This window comes from Mercenaria mercenaria, chromosome 11 (genome assembly GCF_021730395.1).
Source record: "Mercenaria mercenaria strain notata chromosome 11, MADL_Memer_1, whole genome shotgun sequence".
Lineage (NCBI taxonomy): Eukaryota > Metazoa > Mollusca > Bivalvia > Venerida > Veneridae > Mercenaria > Mercenaria mercenaria.
In genome coordinates this window covers 68,582,507-68,603,089 of record NC_069371.1, presented here as the reverse complement: position 1 = coordinate 68,603,089, position 20,583 = coordinate 68,582,507, and positions in this window count along the sequence as shown.

Here is a 20,583-nt window from a genome sequence, read left to right as displayed (position 1 = left end):
AATTTCTACGTTGGGAATAGGAGTGTACATGTACCCAGGACTGTACAGAATAATAAAGTATTTACTGTCAAAGTTTATACCCAGGATTACGCATCTTAACAAATTGTACACTTTCTGAGTCGTTTGTCGTAATATTGTAAAATATTGGCTATTTTATTGGCGGTAAGAGCTTTCGACAGAATTGACAACCAAACATTATTACACAGTCTTGACCACAATTTCTGAGTCGGCATGAATATTGTCACATCTAAATGACTACTGCCTAACTGAACACATTGATAGCGAGTTATGAACGACTGTTCTGGCGAAATACAGTGTGACCAAAGAATCGTTTCTCCGTCTCAAGAGCTACGCACTGTACTTTGATTCTATATGTGACATCTGCAGACGACTTACCATTTCCACGGCAAAAAATTGCACTTATACATGTCTTATCATTCAATAAAGATTGAAACTGAGACTTTGAACTGGGGATGTCCTCGCCTTAAGTCTCCAGATAAGGAGAAAGAGAGTGAGAGCCGGCAAGGTTTTGAACAAAATTTATCTATTGAAGTTTACTGATATTACTTCAAAAACGAATGTTGGATAAATTCAGAAAGTCTGAATTAATATTAATATTAACTCACATGGAAAGGAACCATTTTACATGTTAATTTCAGTGTGATTGTGTCGAAGATATTTTTTTCAATAAAAAACTATAAATATATACACTTTATGGGAACCGCGGTTGGGTTCTGTTAGTATTGTCACAATTTTGTAAACGAAATGTGTTTGTGAACATTAAATATGATGATGATTTTACATTCGATGGCTATAATGTTAAAGTCAGAACGTTACAACATTATCATGATTGCGGGAAAAGTGTGTTCGTTTTCTGTCAAATATTTCTGTAAACTCTCCAAAGTGTAAACGAAGAATAAGTCTTTGATGACAGTTGGTCCATCAGACAAAAATGGCCTTTGAGCAGATTTTGTAGTAGTGGCCATTGTTTGGTGTCGTCTTTGGAAAATGACTGCATGTGATCTTCTTTATCTGTTGCAGAGAATTCATGGAGCTTCTCAGTAAAACTATGGAAAACTGGAAAATTGATTTTCGTTTTCTTAGATAACATTGGTCATTTATTAAACATTTTATATTTCATCTTTTTTGTCACTTGTAGAAAATATTTCAGTTGTTCACGTGTATATATATATATACACTGTTACAAAAAAAGAAAGTTAAATAATGATTGGAACAACACAAAATTTGTAATAGTCACATTCATTTGATTTATAGTCGACGCAGTTGTAGGTCATATAGTGTCCAGCATTTAATGGTGTTGTAAGAACCCATCTACACTTCGTGTTCAGGCAAGGGCCGGGTTTGGGGAGAACGACCGTCCGTCAATCTTCCATAAGCCAATGTGAGGTTCGAACCCACATCGGCGAGAGGGAAATGACCTTTAATCACTTTCTAAAGTTATACTCCTTTCTCGATCAGTCATGTTCTATTTGGTTCAGATCGATTTAACTCGATGATATAGAATTTTGCAAATGAATGCCTAATATAATGCGATGTTCCTCAATTCAATTTTTGTTTGTTTGTTTGTTTTGGGTTTAATGCCGTTTTTCAACAGTATTTCAGCCATGTAACGGCGGGCAGTTAACCTAACCAGTGTTCCTGGATTCTGTACCAGTACAAACCTGTTCTCCGCAAGTAACTGCCAACTATCCCACATGAATTACCAGAGGTGGAGGACGAATGATGTCAGACACGATGTCTTTTACCAAATCGTCACGGAGAATATACGCCCCGCCCGGGGATCGAACTCGCGACCCTGCGATCCATAGACCAACGCTCTCCCTACTGAGATAAGCGGGCGAGTCCCTCAATTCAAATGAATTAGACAAACCCTAAATGCAAAGTTACGGTACTTAAAGAAGGTTACCATTTTGCATAGACCGGATAATATACTTCAACTTACTGTAATAATTTCCGTATTTTTTAAGACTTAATGAAAACAGATAAGATATTATAGTTCGTTGAGTATGCATGATTGATGGTTTTACTCCTAGAGATGAGGGCGCGTATTCATTATTTTGGTTGTAAAAGGAATTGCAGACATTGGGCGTGACTGAATCAATTTTGATTGCATTCCTTTAAGCGATTTAGAAACCAAATTGAAGGTTGGCGAGAGGTAAGATAATAGTCACAACAGATCTTTAGTTATTCAGAATATCTGGGCGAATGTGTTGATATGCCTCTGTGTAAAGTTCAATAGAATTCTAGACGTTTAATTTAGAAATGTGTCCGTTTAGTAAATATACAGAGTTGATGAGTATGGAGGACGGACTGACCGACCGACTGGAGTACGGATAAATGCAAATTTTAGTGTTCCCATGTTCTCCCCCCCCCCCCCCACCCCCAACACAAATACACACCTCAAAATTAATATTTAAGGGCACAAGGAGTAATCAGATTTACTGTGAAGAAAACAAAGAAAACCTAACAAATTTCTAAATGTGAGAGCCAAAAACGACAATGCCTTTACAATTATAAATGTGATTTATTTGATGACACTAAGTAATTGGTTGTTAACGATGAGGTTTGATTGTTTGCAATTTTGCAGAATAAAATTTCCTTATGCATTTTCTTCGAATAGTCATATTAACAGAAAATTTCTTGCAGTATGCATTGAAACCTGTTGCTATTACTTAACACAAGGCAAATGTATATCATACTACATATACCTGCTCAACTTGACTCAGACTGTCAGTTCAGTTAGATTATGTGTCACAGCTACTTTTGGTGCTTGAAATGTTGTACAATCGAGTCTAAATTTCGTTGCTTTTAAACACTCAATGTCTTGCACTCTTTAAGTACATTTATCAGGTGTGTCTACTCACACTTTGATGCAACATGCAAAATGGTACAAAAAACACACAAGTTAATGAGTGATTGAACTAATTTCATGTTTTATCTACGTCTTTTAGTTTAGCTTATACTTATATATGTTAGCTCAATTGTTACGAAAGCTTCAAGCTTATTTGAAACACTCACAGGTCTGTTACCATGAAAAATCAGTATCAGTGCCATATGAAAAGGCGTGGTAGTAGAACCAACGACCCCTGGTTGATCGGCCGACACCTTAACCACTATATCACCGCTCCCCCTATCCACGTCTTTTCTCCATAAAATTGTTTTTTGGTTTTTATACTTTCTTTCTAAAAACAAAATGACGTGTCCGATGCATAAGTATATATTATATCCAAACACGAACAATGACTTTATGGTATCTACTTGAACACAAAATTATCATGTCAGTGTATTCATAATACAATGACGAACCGTATATTTGTATCACTTAAGGTTTTTTGACAAATGATTGGTAATTGTGAAAGTAGCAGAACAAAGAATTTTATTTAGTCAAGATATAAATTCATCTGATTAGGAGCTTTTAAATTTAAAGTAAACTGTTTTATTGAAAAAAGCGTATTGGATACCTTTAACGTTTCCATTTGAGCAAAAATAATAGGCACTAATTCCTCTTTTATATTTTGTAGAATATCATTTTCTGTTCGTGTTTTTCCAAGTAATTTATACCACAGTCACACATACGGCTCGGATAGCTACGTCTAGCCACGGATAGATACGTAGTAATCCGTACCGATCCGTACCTGAGCCGTACGGACTAGTACAGATTGATACGGATTACTACTTTAAGGTACGGCTCAGGTACGGATCGATACGGATTACTACGTTTCTATCCGTGGCTAGACGTAGTTATCCGCGCCGTATGTGTGACTGGGGTATTACTGTGGGGTATACAGGTATATATGCAGTTTTGCAATTTGAGTAAATAGTAATTTAGGAAATATAGCTCTTGCCTTTTTAAAGCATACATAATGTAATAAAGGAAGCTTATGCAAACATGGTGATACTAAGACATAGTGATACTGGGAAATGGTGAAATTGAGACATGCTGATACAAGAGCATAGTAATACAGTTGACAATACCGGACAAAATGCAAGTTTTTAATTTCAACATTGGGATCGAAATATTTGAATAGAAATTAAAATCAATTATTCTTCTAGACTCATTTACTTCATTAGAACAAGATTAGAATTTTCCATTTCCAGAAACTAGATTAGTTTTTAAAGCAAATGAGCGTGTGTTGTTTAATTATGATAGACGCTCTTTCCAAAATTTCATTAACTTTGAAATTAAAGCCGTGATGTTTTTGACTCATGACTTTGTATCGGTGTTGCATAACGGTATGTGCTTCCACTTGTTTAAAATACCATTTTGTTATAAAACAACTGACAGTAATCTTAGATTAAATCGATGTGTATTCTATTACGTAAGTAAAGTATTATTATATTGTATGTCGCAAACATGTCATTAATTTTGTAGTAAAATGTTTCAAGTAACCTCCAGTCATCTAAAAAAAATCCATGATGGTAATTATACATGATTTGCAAGGAAAAATGGAAAATATAAGTACCTGCTTACAAATTGACAGTGACATATATTAGGCCAAGACAATGTATTTAATGTCTAAACATTTTATTCAATGAATATAGCAGTATTTGATATATTAAAGACCTGCACCAGTCCTACATTTTAACCTTAAATTGTCACACAAAAAGCATGAAAAGCCTGACTATGAACTACGAAATAAAGTGCGGCGCGTGACCTTTAACTGTTATCTATTGTAATGATGGGTTGCATACACACAATAGAATTTGAATAGCCGCGGGGCAGGGCTTTAAGTTGAGTTTAGACTACATTTTTTTCTACAGTGTTAGATAGTTATTCATTTATGTTTTTAAAACAATCATGAAAAGAGATTGACTGAATATAATTGCTGATGAAGTTGCTGACGAAGTTGAGAAAACACATTCGTTTAGGTTGGGCCTAAATTGTCCACCTGACATCTTGTAATAAAGCTGTATTATACCAGTACTAGCAAAATGATTTTCACGAAGTTCATGTGGGAGGAGAAAAGTAGGTTGCGGTGGTCACAGTGTTTTACTCTCTTAACTTTTATCTTTATTCAGGCCTTTAAAATAAGATTCAAATTTTAAAATAAAGTATACACACCCGCTACTGCTGCAGTAGTATCTAAATGTCTTTGGAAAATCACCTGAAATATCTTGATGAAGAATTTGACAGATGTAGGCAACACATAAAGTAGAAACACATGGCTTACCTTCAGAATTAAGTGTATACAAATCGACCTTGAAACTCAAAATCTCAGTGATAAACATGCAAAAAAGAAGTAGCACCTGACACAAACGGTTATGTCAAGCCGACAATGACTCGAAACAAGTCTTACTGAATAATTAATGGACATATTGAACAACAATGCTTCATCTAACAGAGGCGTCATTTATAAAAGTCCATTTTAAAATGAAGAGAATTAGAATTATTGAAACAAAGTATTGATTCACAATATATCATGAGGAAAATTGATTTCGTTAATTGACTTGAGGGGATTTATAGCAAAATAATGCCAGTCTGTCGAGAATAAACCATTTGAAACGTTAGATTAAATCAAATATGGTTCTTCTGTGGGATATGGGAAATATTTGCTCTTACATGGCATCCTTGATGAAATGGTAGTAAAAATACCTTTATTTGTCATCCTTGGTGAGCTTTCAGTAACAATAGCCTTATATGTCATCCTAGATGGGATATTAGTGCAAAATACCCTTATATGTCATCGAATCTGATGGGCTTTTAGTACAAAATACCTTTATATTATCCCTGATGGGATTTTAAAACAAAATGTCCTTATATGTCATCCTTGATGAGATATTTGTATGATTTGCTCTTAATGTTATCTTTGATGCGATATCGGTTAAACTCTTCCTGACATGTACTCCTTGATGGGATATCGGTACATTCCCTTTGATATTATCATCCTACAAATCTACTCTAACATGCCATCCTTGAAATTCTTACAGGAACTTGTCAAATAATTATTGCATTCTGCATTTGGTGTAAATAGTTGCCGTATTGCATCCTTCTTAATATGATACGATGCTCAAATTTAGACGTTTCCCATGCCAATATCGTGCATGAGACTCTAATTTACCTAATTAGTTTGTATCTACCAGGAGTTCTTTTGTTAGAAATACTGTTGATATACATTTTTGTAGATAGTTTCACCTAAATTCTGTGTAGCGAAGCAATATTACCATGGGTTCTGTCGTTTACTGTTGCATATTTAACGGAGAGGTTTTGTATAAAATGTCGCAAAAAACTGAACAAATCTAGAGGCAAAATATTATCTTAATCATATTTGGATCGTTCCCCTAATGTGGTATATTACGCGTGTGAAATTTCATTCGCTGAAAACTTGAAAAGTTTGTGACAGTTTTATTTGATTTAGAAAATATATATGTCTAAACAGTAAGCAGGAATTTTTTAATCTCTAAACAGAAAAAAATTGGTTATGAAGCTTGCGACTTTCAATACAAATAGGTCACCAAAGGAACCCAGCTTCCCATCTAAGTGTAACTCGTACTGCATTTTAAACACTATTCCTTGCTAAACGAAATCGTGTTTAACTTCCTGGTTAAGGGAATCGTGTTAATGAAATCGTGTTTAAGTTCCTGTTTAACGGAGTCGTGTTCAATGCTCTTTACAAAGCAATTCTTAACCGTCTGACAAATCACATAATTAAGTACATACAGTCTAATCAGTTTGGCCAGACAAGTGTAACTTTTATATGTCTTCCTTGACGAAAAAGCGATTTCAGTATAAAATTACAGTGCTAGTAGTCAAACAGACTGGCATGAAATGGAACGGTATCACCTATTCCCTTATGCTTAAATAGTTAAAGTGCGGGACTTGTTACACTTAACATTCAGATAGCGACCTCATAGGTTTTGCAATTGTTAAACACTGCATAGGAACAAGTGTACTGGAATTTATAAAATCAGTAATCTAAGATGTTATGGTTTAACAACCGAAACTGTTTCCAAACAAACACATCCGTTACTGTAAACAGTTGCATTCATAAACAAGAATATGACTGATTGTGTTTTCTTCAACTGAGCAAACTAATATTGTCAGTATATCAGGAAAGGGTTATTCGTAATGAAACAATAAGCGTAAATGAAACGATAAACCGAAATACAGTCACAGGAGGCAATTACTGTTTTGATTCATGTCCAAATACCACAGTAGTTTTCCAACGGATAACCAATAAAGCCAAACAGCATTATTCACACATAAGGTTTGATGGTCAATGATTGGAATCATCAAAACCGACAGGCAGCTGCATGGAACAAATAGCACCTCATCATATCTTTCTAAATCTAATTATGCAATATCTTAAGCTAGATAGCTTCAGTGCACAGACGAAATCTAATTCATCAAAGTATGACAAGTGATAGACAGAAATATACTGGCATATTTGGAAATCAAATCATCTACCACAGTTACCACCAATATATCTTTATCCTTATAGATACAGATTTTCCTCAGTTTGGTAAAAGACGGAAAGTGCATCGATGAAGTCAGACATTTTACTTCTTTCTTCTTAGTAACAAATCTTAAAAAGCTTATTTAAGGTAGTTCTGCACGTTTGATAAACTCAAAGTGATGGCTAACACCATTTATCCGGAAAACGTAGAATAAAGCCCGGATTCGGCATGCGGAAATGAAAATCATTTTATAAATTGATTACCGGTGAGTAAATTTATTACAATGGCACTGTGACCATCCTTCTTAAGTAAAAATTTAATATTATAAGTATATTCACCTGTTGCGGGTAAAGATGGGAATCTCCGGCACGAGGGTAACTGTTTAGGCGGTAACTCGACTTCTTTACCCGCTGCCAGTGATTGATTCTTTTTCTTGCATGCCTTATTCTTCAATTTGTAGAAGATATAAAGAAAAACTTTAAGGCGCTATTTTGTTATAGCAGCGTATGACTTTACGCACTCATTCATAAATTATAGTACGTGAGTCATCTTACACCCTTGGGATGAGTGTAAGATGAGTTTTTCTAGCACCGGAAAAGCACGGGAAAACCCTGTCCGACATGCAAGAATATAACATCTGATATGTTAAATTATTCAAAATAATGTTTTACAATCAGCTTGAAATGTATAGTTCACTTTAATCATGGTCAAATATCTCAAAAATCAGCACATGGACCTATACATCTTATTTCACCACATTTCACCACATTATAGATCATAATTTTATGTATATTTACGACTGTGAAAAGTTTCATTGAAATCTACATTGTAGAAAGATTTCTATTGGCAAAAGCGTTATGAAAGTTGTTCCCATTATGAAAAAATGCATGATGTCTAAATCTTTTAAATCAGTCTACATATCAGTGTACATATGTAGTTAGATTTATGATACCTCATACGAAAACTGATAGTTTAACTGTATATGCATTTTTATATTTCTGATTTCCAATACCTTTGCTTTGATTATAAACATATTTACAATTGCTCAAAATTCTGATGCTCAGAATCAGACCAGGAGAGCGTTTACCAGAAACATTAAATATCCAAGCAACTGAACGATGATCTATCATAGTAAAGAGACAATACACCACATTTGTAGTTTATTTTTTATTCTAAAATGCACATTAAAACAAAGTGGCTATATACGGCTATTTGACGTCATAATCAACGTCACAATGTTATTCCACCGTTCCACGTGTCAACCTTTTGTTTATCGCAGAATATAAAATGCTTGACTTCCTTCTTTTTTAACGGCAAAAACTCGAGCCGTGTTTGAATATTGTATTTGATTTTTTTTAATAGGGATACATACAGATGTAACATTCCATTCAGTATTTGTTTTTTTTTACATGAAAATGTTCCAAAGTGGACTGTAACGATGATATATTATCTTTTTCCTGATAAAAAGTTTCATTCAGCTGCCAACATTTCCATTACGAACATGCCAAATCCGTTGTAGTACATTATCGCATTTCTTCCAATCTGATGTTACAAGCAAAATATATATTTGTAGCACTTACCTGTCTAGACAAAAGAACTTTTTTCTGACATGTCAAGGTTTCAACATAATGTTCCAAAATATAAAATAAGATAACTTTTATACGTTACTTTGCTGTTTCGCTTTCTGTTATTGGTACGGTGTGGTGTGATGAAGCTTTTTTCCTGATTGGCGGCTGCGTTCATTGAATATAGTTTTTCCTGTCTAACTGTTATTATATTCTGTTAAAGCAGGTGTATACCAGCCGGAAGGAAAACACCAAAAATCATGTTTTTATGTGGGTGTCATATTCAGTTATTTCTTTATATTTATTAAATAAAATTATTCTCGTTACGAAAATGACTGGGTTTACGGTATTGGTTTTAGTTCAGTAACTTGCTCGTGTATTTCATGCGTTTGTGTAGTGGGGTATATATACCGAGTGTAACTTGTTTTTCACCATCTAGAGAAGACTATTTGGCAGTACACATTTATTTCTCATGTAAGATTATGTCACGCGAAGAATACCCGCCTCAAGACGACCAAGACACTTCACAGCGAGAGCAAAGGGAGAGGCCTTTGAAAGACCAAGTCGTAGATGAATTGAAAGACTTTTTCGACACCAAATTGAGGGAGCTGAAACGAGACTTCCATGCGGACTCCGAGTGGGTGGCAGAATCTACACGCAAAAAAGTAAGATTTGACAATAATATTCATTTGAAGAACGTGGCTAATAGGAAGCAGTTTATGTTCAATAACGAAATTGCTGACGTAATTGATAACATTGAGAAGGCTGTCAGTCTGAGAGATAGTTCCAAGGCTAGAGAATTTATCGCTGAAGCTAGAGCTAAGATAAAGCACCGTAACAAAATTATACGCATTGCTGATAGTTCGCCGCCGGGTGGGCGACAATTCAAGAGTATGAAATGTATGACGTGGCCAGTGATTCTGACGACGACCGCCGAATCAGAAAGGCGGAGGAGAGGGCTAGAGCCAAGATTGAGAAATCAAATAAGGCTTCTGATAATAAGTACGATAACCCTTCTAGTGCTAGTTATTTTCAGCAGCAGCCCTTTCGTGCTTATAGACGCGGAACAGGACGACCTCCCATGGCGGGAAGATTCGAGTCTAAAAAACCCATCGTCTGCTACAAGTGTGGCATCGCTGGACACGTGGCTTCCGGATGTGCCTACGACTTCAACGGCAGCACGAGACACGTGGCAGGAGACACCGGAAGTACTCCAGCAACGGTCGGGAGTGGTACAGAGTCCAAAATGTCAGACCCTTCCTACAAACAACAATGAAGGTACTGTTTTTTCTAGCACTGACGTCAATTATCGACAATTTTTGAATGACAATTTCATCGATTTTCAATGCATTAACTCACAGATTAGATTTTGTGAATATTCAGAAAGTTTGGTGAATGTAACAGCTGGTTCGGTCAAAGGTAGACTAAAGAAAAATTTTGATTATTGGAAAAATGTTTTAGATCCAAGTCAAGAAGTACTTTCTGTTATAGAGCACGGCTATGTAATTCCTTTTGTAAATGAACCACCTATGTATTTGATGAAAAATAACAAATCGGCTTTAAGAGAAAAAGATTTTGTAGATAAAGCATTATCTGATTTGCTAGAAAAAAGATGCATTTATGAGGTACCTTTTGTGCCGCACAATGTGAGCCCATTATCTGTGGCTACAAATTCATCTGGTAAAAAACGTCTTATTTTAGATTTAAGTGTTTTAAACCTGTACGTTAAAAAGAAAGGGTTAAGTTTGAGGATTATAAGGTTGCGAAGGAGTTTCTCGTACCTCATGGGTATATGTATAAGTACGACTTGACCAGTGGTTATCACCACATCGATATAATAGCCAATCAGCATACTTATCTTGGATTCTCTTGGCCCGTTAACGGTAGAACACGTTATATGGTTTTTTCAGTGCTACCTTTTGGACTTTCCAGTGCCCCTAGATGTTTTTGTAAGACTTTGCGGCCTTAAGTGAAGTTCTGGCGTTCCCATGGTTTAAGAACACTCCTTTTTCTCGATGATGGTTTCGGGATTAATGCCTCTTTTGAATTAACGCTTAGAGACTCGAACTTTGTTCAGCAAACACTTGATAATGCAGGTTTTGTTATAAACATTGAAAAATCCATTTTCATACCTACCCAGATTCTAGAATGGCTAGGATACATTTGGAATCTGCAGTCCGGCTGTTTTATTATACCTGATAGGCGCAGGGATAGTGCTATAGACTGTTTAAAAGATATTTTTTCAAAATATCCTACAGTTACACCAAGGCATTTGGCTAAGTTTGCAGGAAAAGTTTTATCAATGGCTCCTGTTTTAGGCAATGTGTGTTTTCTTAAAACTAAGAGTTTTTATAGAATCATAGAATCGCGTTGTCACTGGGATTCTGCTTTGAACATTTCACAATGTTTACATTGCTTACATTTCTGGGATCGAGTACTCTCGGGTGTATTAAGCAAGCCACTTTTTACCGAGGTTTTACCGGCCAAGGCAGTGTATTCGGATGCTTCGGCTTCCGCAGGGGCAGGTTATATTGAATGCGACCATTCTATAGCACACAGACCCTGGAAAATTTTTTTGAACAAGCTCAGAGCTCGACTTTTAGGGAGATGTTAGCTATCAATTACTGTTTACTTAGCTTTTCGTCTAAATTAGCAGGTAGAAGAGTATTGTGGCATACAGATAGCAAAAACTGTGTTTCTATAATAGAAAAGGGTAGTATGAATAGTAATTTACATGATATGGCGGAAAACATATTTACTATTTGTGCAAGAAATTGTATTTCTCTAGAAATGAAATGGAATAGCAGAGATTTGAATTTAGAGGCTGACAGGTATAGTAGAATTGTTGATCTTGATGACTACGGGGTTAGCGCAGAATTTTTTGACTTTTTAGAAAGCATGTATGGACCGCACGATATAGATAGGTTTGCAAACGAATACAATTGCAAAGTTTCTCGTTATAATTCCTTATTTTGGACACCTAGTACAGAGGCTGTCGATGCCTTTACTCAAGATTGGGGAAATGATAACAATTGGTGTGTTCCCCCGGTCTCATTAGCCCCACGGGCTTTAAATCATATATTCTGTTGCAAGGGTACTGGGACGTTTGTGTTACCTTTTTGGCCGTCTAGTCCATTTTTTCCACTTATTTTTGGAGAAAATTCTATTTTGAAGCCTTATATACAGGACATTCTACTTTTTCACGAGCCTTCCAGAATTTATGTTCAGGGAAACAATAAGGAGTCTATATTCGGTTCCTCCAGCTTCAATAGTAAAGTCCTTGTTGTACGAATTGTATTTATGGAGAATCGTTTTGAATTTAATGTTTAAGAAACATTAATATACGAGCGAGGTGCTCAAGCGTAGAATGTTTTTTGTTACATGTATTTATTAATTATACCAAGCATAGTATATTGTTGTCACTGAATTTTGATGTCCGGGCATATTGAAGTATTAATATTTTTCTACGACATTTATATAATATTTATACATTAAGCAATGTGACATTAATTTAATTAAAGTTTTATCCATATCGCTTTATTTCGGCAACATAAAATAGCGATCTGATGAGTGGATAGAATTTTAACGGATTACAGTGCATTACTTGAGACTTCTACTTTATGTGATAAGTTTAAATCATTTAAATTTATTGTTTTCGACAGATATGTTTAGTACATCTAGATGGGTTGATCTGCGTCAACAATGTGTTTCCTTAAATAGACCAGAGCTCTTCTCAGAAGTGAAGAATGTTGTGTTGGCCAGCAAAGAGAAGTCTACATTAAATAACTATTCCAGATATTTCAAAAAGTTTACTGATTGGTGTTCAGTAAGTAAGACAAATCATTTACCAGCTAAACCTTCTACTGTAGCGCTTTATTTAGTTTCTAAGATTCAGTCTGATTCGAAATGTGGTAAATCCAAATTAAATCAGATATTTTATGCTATAAGCTGGGCGCATGACACTGCCAGTGTTTTTAATCCTTGCAAAGGCAATTGGCTTCATTTATGTTTGAACGGATGTATCAGAATTGTGGCAAAGCCGGTAGTTAAAAAAGAACCGATTACTTCGCATATTGTTCGGCAGTTAGTCCAACGTTTCGCTTCTGAGAACTGTCCTTTGGGCGATTTAAGAATTATAACTCTGTTCGTTCTAGCTTTCGCAGGATTCTTTAGGATTAATGAAGTATTAAATCTTAAAAGATCTGATTTTACATTCTTTGATGCTTACTGTTGCATCTTCCTTGAAAAATCCAAAACTGATGTCTTAAGGCAAGGCAACGAAGTTTTAATAGCTAGAACGGGTAAAGTTACATGTCCAGTTTGTCTTGTAGAAAGATATTTTCGTGTGGCAGATATTAGTGATGACTCCGATGAATACATTTTCAGGGCTGTGACTTTTAATAAGAGAACTGGTAAATATATGTTGAGAAATAATAATAAGCATTTATGTTACACCACAGTAAGTGATTTATTTAAGGAAAAATTGACAGTGTTGGGTCTTAATGCTAGTGCTTACGGACTTCATTCGTTCAGGTCAGGAGCAGCATCGATTAGTGCGAACAATAATACTTGTGAAAGACTGTGGCAGAAAGCTGGAAGATGGAGATCAGTTTCCGCTCGTGACGGTTATGTGCAAGACTCGCTAGAAGCCCGTTTGTCGGTGTCTTTGAATTTAGATTTGTAAAATTGAAGGACAGTAAAGACATTTGAAAAGGTGTTGAAATGTTTAAATGTACATCGTAATAGGAAGTTTGTTTAGTTAAGACAGGTATAGAATTTAAATTGATTAAATTGTTTATTGCATTAGCGATTTTTGTTTATATACAGATTCATGGTAGAGAAAAGAGCTGTTTGCAGAAAATAAGTTATGTTGAGTTTTCAGAATGTTTTTTCAGTACAGAAGTTAGCGGAGGAGTCAAAATTCTGTATTTAATATTGGAGTTTCCAGCATTTAGCTTGGATGCGGCATTCCAGACTTGGATAGCTTTCCAAAATATCATTTTCGCTATTTCGAATAAAGTAAGTTTATTTTAAACTATTTATTCGTTAAAATTGGTATTTATTTGTAATTAATGTTTTGTATTGGATCCACGATTCAGTGATCGTCAAGTTAAGAATAATGCTGATTGGTTTGCAGTAATTAGATTATGTTTAGTTTTCTTTCGCGTGACTTACAGCTCATTTATTTAAGAATTGTTTTATTTGAGATTTATTCAGATAATAGTTGTTACAAATATTGATACCATTTAAGTTTAGAAGTTTAATCATGAAATATGCGAGAGATATAAACTGTTGATCTTGTATGTTATTTGATGTTTGTTGAGATATCAGACAAGTGTCGTTAGACAGGTCTGTATGTGTCGAGATATCGGACAAGTGCCGTTTGGCAGGTCTGAATGTGTTGAGATATCAGACAAGTGCCGTTTGGCAAGTCTGGATGTGTTGAGATATCAGACAAGTGTCGTTTGACAGGTCTGAATGTGTTGAGATATCAGACAAGTGTCGTTTGGCAAGTCTGGATATGTTGAGATATCAGGAATGTGCCGTCCGGTAGAGATGTACACGTGTATTCGAAATCTAATTTAAATGTTTTGAGTTTCAGGCGATCGCGATGTATCCATGGATGATAGAATAACGGGGTTTGGTGCTCTCTCTAACATTAAGGGATAATAGATATGATGAAAACTGCTTGTTGTTGATAGGTATCAGCCGTTACTAAGTAAGTATCAGTATATATAATTATATATCTATTTTCTTGCTGAACTTAAACTATTTGGTCGATTGTGATTCTTTTGTATGTATATCATCGTACTAACGGAGTTCGTTCAGATTAGTTTTCATTTATAATTGAAGTAATGTTAATATTCGAGCGATATAAACTGTTAATTTTGTATGTTAATTGATGTTTGTTGAGATATTAGACATGTGCCCTTTGGCAAGTTTGTATGTGTTGAGATATCAGACAAGTGTCGTTTGACAAGTCTGGATGTGTTGAGATATCAGACAAGTGTCGTTTGACAAGTCTGGATGTGATGAGATATCAGACAAGTGCCGTTTGGCAAGTCTGAAAGTGTTGAGATATCAGACATGTGTCGTTTGACAAGTCTGGATGTGACGAGATATCAGACAAGTGCTGTTTGGCAAGTCTGAAAGTGTTGAGATATCAGACATGTGTCGTTTGACAAGTCTGGATGTGTTGAGATATCAGACAAGTGTCGTTTGACAAGTCTGAAAGTGTTGAGACATCAGACAAGCGCCGTTTGACAGTCTGAATGTGATGAGATATCAGACATGTGTCGTTTGACAAATCTGGATGTGTTGATATCAGGCAAGTGCCGTTTGACAACTCCGAATGTGTTGAGATATCGGGAATGTGCCGTCCGGTAGAGATGTGCACGTGTTTGAATTAAGGATTGTTGTAACTCATTTAAATGTTTCGAGTTTCAGGCGATCACGATGTATCCATAGACGATAGAATGACGGGGTTTAGTGTTCTCTCAAGCATCAAGGGATAATACATATGAAGAAAGCTGCTTGTTGTTTATAGGTATCAGCCGTTATTAAGACAGTAGAGTAGCCGATCTTTTCAGAAGTTCATTTCGAGGATTTTATGAGGAGTTCACGACTTGTTTGATTAGAATCAATCTACAGAGCTGCTGATTGAAGGTAAAATGTATCAAACAGGTTATATTTTCTCTCTCTTTGTTTTGTCTAGATATATACTGCCGAATATGATTCTCGTTCCTAAATGGTTTGTGTTTGTTGTCTTTTATCCAGTAATGAGAGTTTAGAGAATAATTGATTTACTCTCAACAGAAGGAGAGAGTAAATAAAATTATTCTCGTTACGAAAATGACTGGGTTTACGGTATTGGTTTTAGTTCAGTAACTTGCTCGTGTATTTCATGCGTTTGTGTAGTGGGGTATATATACGAGTGTAACTTGTTTTTCACCATCTAGAGAAGACTATTTGGCAGTACACATTTATTTCTCATGCCCACCCTTCCCTCCCTGGAATCGGTTTTTAAACTTTAAATTTCAATTGTGAAATAATTTTAAGTAGATATCTATACGCAGTCGAAGAAAATGGGACAGTATTTTAATATATATTTTTTAAGGAAGATGTTTGTATGAATGTGTATAATGTTTTATATATGATAATAGCTTACTTTTCTTTAGGTTTTCTCAAATCAAGGGAGTACTCTGAATAGAGCGCGATTCACAGTTTATAAATATGTTTGGAGTGAACTCCATTTAAATATAGTCTTTTTTGTAGATTCCTTGTCCTAGCGGATTGACAGAAATATTGTACGCAACACTTGATTAAATGTATAATCGAACATAGTTATTCAAGTCCTTTTAGCTTTTCAGATTTATCCATCGGATAAGATACAGACCAATACAGACCATACAAGTCAATACAGACAGTCAAGCAAGAGAAGAGGAGAGGTCTGGGCTCGATGTCCCGCTCAGTGAAATTTATTTGTATAGATATATACTGCCAAATATGATTCTCGTTCCTAAATGGTTTGTGTTTGTTGTCTTTTATCCAGTAATGAGAGTTTAGAGAATAATTGATTTACTCTCAATAGAAGGAGAGAGTAAGTTCACTTTCTGAAGATTGCGTAGTACAGGTCATTGTCCTCCCTCTCCATTTAGTTGGTAACAATCTGTTGTTCTATTCAGTTTGAAAGATCTATCCGCTTATATCTCTAACTGCTTTTTATCAATTATACATGGTTATGCAGGTTTTCTTTGTAAATAATGTAAGTAATAAAAGAAAATATACTTTTTTCTTTCCGCCATCATCTGACAGAATGTGCTACTAGATTACCCATTCTATAAGAAAAGCAGGCTTTCTGCAAGTCTCAGTTTCAATGATATAATACCAGTAACGCAATTGCGTGAAAAACATCCAGTTATAGGTTTTATGGCATTTTCAGTAACCGTCAATTTTCATTAAAGAGAATTGACACTACTGAACATTTAACAAGTTTTCCTAGTTGGAGTACACCTTTGTCATATTTTATCGCTTTTTGGAAACAACCCATTATCATTGTTAAATATATCCCAACTTTAATAACAAATGGGCAAAATTTAAGCTATGATTTAGCTTTACTTGGGGGAAATATAAATCTAAAACTGTCAAAATGTTTTTCTTTTTTTCTCTTTTTGTTTAATTCCTGTAAAATTGTAATGAAATGTTCATTTTCTCTTTCAATCTGACCAAAACAGCTCTTTATAAATACCAACACATGTTCTAAGCTCTACTTTTGTCAATGTATTATCATAGGTAAGATGGGTTGTAAAAATTTGCTAAATGTTTCTTGTAAAGTAAACATTCTGTAGAGAGTTGTCTCATATAGCCATACCTTATGATTATAAATGACCTTTAATCCACAAACTGTAAAGAAGGGATCATGTATCTCTTAAGGTAGTTCTGCACGTTTGGATCGAAATTTTTTCTACAATGTAGAATTTGATTAAACTCCGATTTTTTAAAACATTAGATTATACCTAGAAAATTTGGCAAATAAAAGTGATTGGGTCGTATGCTTGATTTTTTGCTAGACTGATTTGAAAAATTTGGACCTCACGCAATTTTTCATATCATTACTTTCATAACATTTTCGCAAATAGAATTTTTTCTGCAATGTAGATTTTGATGAAACTTATCGAAGTGGTAAATAAACACATAACCTATAATGTGGCGAAATAAAATGTATAGACCCATGTGCTTATTTTTGAGATATTTAACCATAATTAAAGTGCACCGACTATTCCACGCTAATTTTGAGACATTGTTTTGAATTTTTTAACGTGTAATATGTTTTCATATCATATTTTGACTTTAGAAATATAGTAGCAGTGTCATTTTAATAAATTTGCTCACAAATTGTCATTAATTCATAAAATGATTTCCATTTCCGTACGCCGAATCTAGGCTTTATTCTACGTTTTCCGGATAAATGACGTTACGCCTTCACTCCCGGTTTATCAAACGTGCAGAACTACCTTAAGATTAGAAGACACAGCAAGGGAAACTTGAACAGAAACATACAGAGTTGAAGTATATTCAAATATGCAATAACAATGTAAAATGATATGAGCTGCGCCAAGAGAAAACCAACATAGTGCGTTTGCCACCAGCATGGATGCAGACCAGCCTGCGCATCCGCGCAGTCTGATCAGGATCCATGCTGTTCGCTAATGGTTTCTCTAATTACAATAGGTTTTGAAAGCGAACAGCATGGATCCTGACCAGCCAGACTGCGCGGATTCTCATGAACAGAAACATGCAGAGTTGAAGTGTATTCAAATATGCAATAACAATGTAAAATGATATGAGCTGCGCCAAGAGAAAACCAACATAGTGCGTTTGCGACCAGCATGGATGCAGACCAGCCTGCGCATCCGCGCAGTCTGATCAGGATCCATGCTGTTTGCTAATGGTTTCTCTAATTGCAATAGGCTTTGAAAGCAAACAGCATGGATCCTGACCAGACTGCGCGGATTCTCATGCTGGTTTGGATCCATGCTGGTCGCAAAACCTCTATGTTAATTTTCTGATGGCGCGGCTCATATATAAATGTCGTCGAATGGGCAACATACAGTTTTACACATTCGTCTGCTTTATTTAATCTAAAGGACTGAGATTGCATATTCATGTTGCATGTAAAAATATAGCGTACTTACGTGAAGTTTAAAGAACGCTTAATATACATTTGGATTAATGTCTGAATGTCTGTTGTGGTCTGGGCTGGAACATCAACACGGACGGTTATAGAAGTTTTATTACACAGAGTTCATCTGCGATAAAAGAACATAGAGCAAATGTGACTGGTGCACGGTGGAAGATAAAGGTTTACCAATTGTTCAGTATTCATATGAGCCGTGCCATGAGAAAACCAACATAGTGGGTTTGCGACCAGCAAGGATCCAGACCAGCCTGCGCATCCGCGCAGTCTGGTCAGGATCCATGCTGTTCGCTTACAGTTTCTCCAATTCTAGAAGGCTTTAAAAGCGAACAGCATGGAGCCTGACCAGACTGCGCGGATGCGCAGGCTGGTCTGGATCCATGCTGGTCGCAAACCCACTATGTTGGTTTTCTCATGGCGCGGCTCATATTATCAATTTCCGCGTTTTAGGTGAGTAATGTGTGAATAAAACTGGTTAGTATAATTTCTCATTGGGTACCATTGTTCTCATAGTATGCATAGGGGAAGACTAAATCATGTACTATAGCATTGTCTCTTTCTGGTATAATGCCAGTGGGACTTAATGGCATGACTTGTTGCGACCTAAGCAATTATTCCTCATTTGTTCAAAGGTCTCCTGGCATTTGTGCCTTTGTATATGCCGATGCGTATATTATATTGAATTTCATGAATTTTAAGAGTACCATGGATAATACAACAAACATTAGAAGTAAATAAGATCCAAAAAGGTTTATTATTGTAAAAGCTAGCAAAGAATTTAAAGTGCAAAGGCAAAGCAAGGGATAATGATTTGATAAAAGCCGAATCCCACGATGCGTTCCATCAAATTTCATTCGTACCAAAGTTTTCACAATAGAATACTAAACCCTCTCATATATTCTGTCTTCCTGATTAATAATGTAAATCCTCAAAGGCAGCAAATACTTTTCTGGTGTTGTTTTATTAGGTTTAATGAGATTTGAGTTTATCTTACTAAGAGGTATACATTATCTTTATCTTTTTATATCGGTTAATTCATCTCTAGGGAGAGGTTTACGTGAAAAGATTATCACTTCATTTAGGTTGATGAAGAGGTTTGATGTGTCTTTGTGCTCATATAGTACCAATGTAAGAGCTTAGCTTATCATTGTGTTCCAGTTAATTCGCCGCTAGGGAGGGGAATATTTAAACTAATTTTACCTTTACGTCCTTAAATACAGAATTTTAGTGTAGAATTTATGCTGATGCTGTACAGTGATATAATGGAACGAAGCTCGAAAAAGTAAAATTACACACTAGAGATATTTAAAATTTAACAATCTTTGAAACAGAGTCCATAACATTCTGCTAATTCTGCAAAGTGATATTTAAACATTTAAACAGTATGTAATTCTAAATGATCCAAAAAAGAAGATAGGTAAGGGGTCCAATTTAAGAGACATCAAGAAGAACACGTAAAGTTATAACAATCCTTTCACGAAAACGACTATACCATTGCTTTGTATTAACTCGTGTTTAGTAACAGCATGCCTAAACATCTCAGCTCAGTATACAAGTCTTACTAAAGATATAACATTGTTTTGAAAACGTCAATTCCGCTTAAATGACATTTTTAAATATCAAGTTCACATTTCCTATTCAAAAACATGCACAATCACTGTCGTGAATACTCTACATGGGCAGTATTTTTTTCATCTTTTGTAAAACTCATTTAATGAACAATTTATGTATTTGAAATTAATATGTTATCATAAGCTATATTTCAGATCAAATTAGATTTAAGAGCTTTTGGTTCTAGCCTTTAGATAAATAAAGGGAACTTTTTGAAGCTGAATACGTTTCAAAACGAAGATCTATTCTGTCTTTTAATTTTAAAGTAGCTAATGGACCGTGCTTTTTTCTATT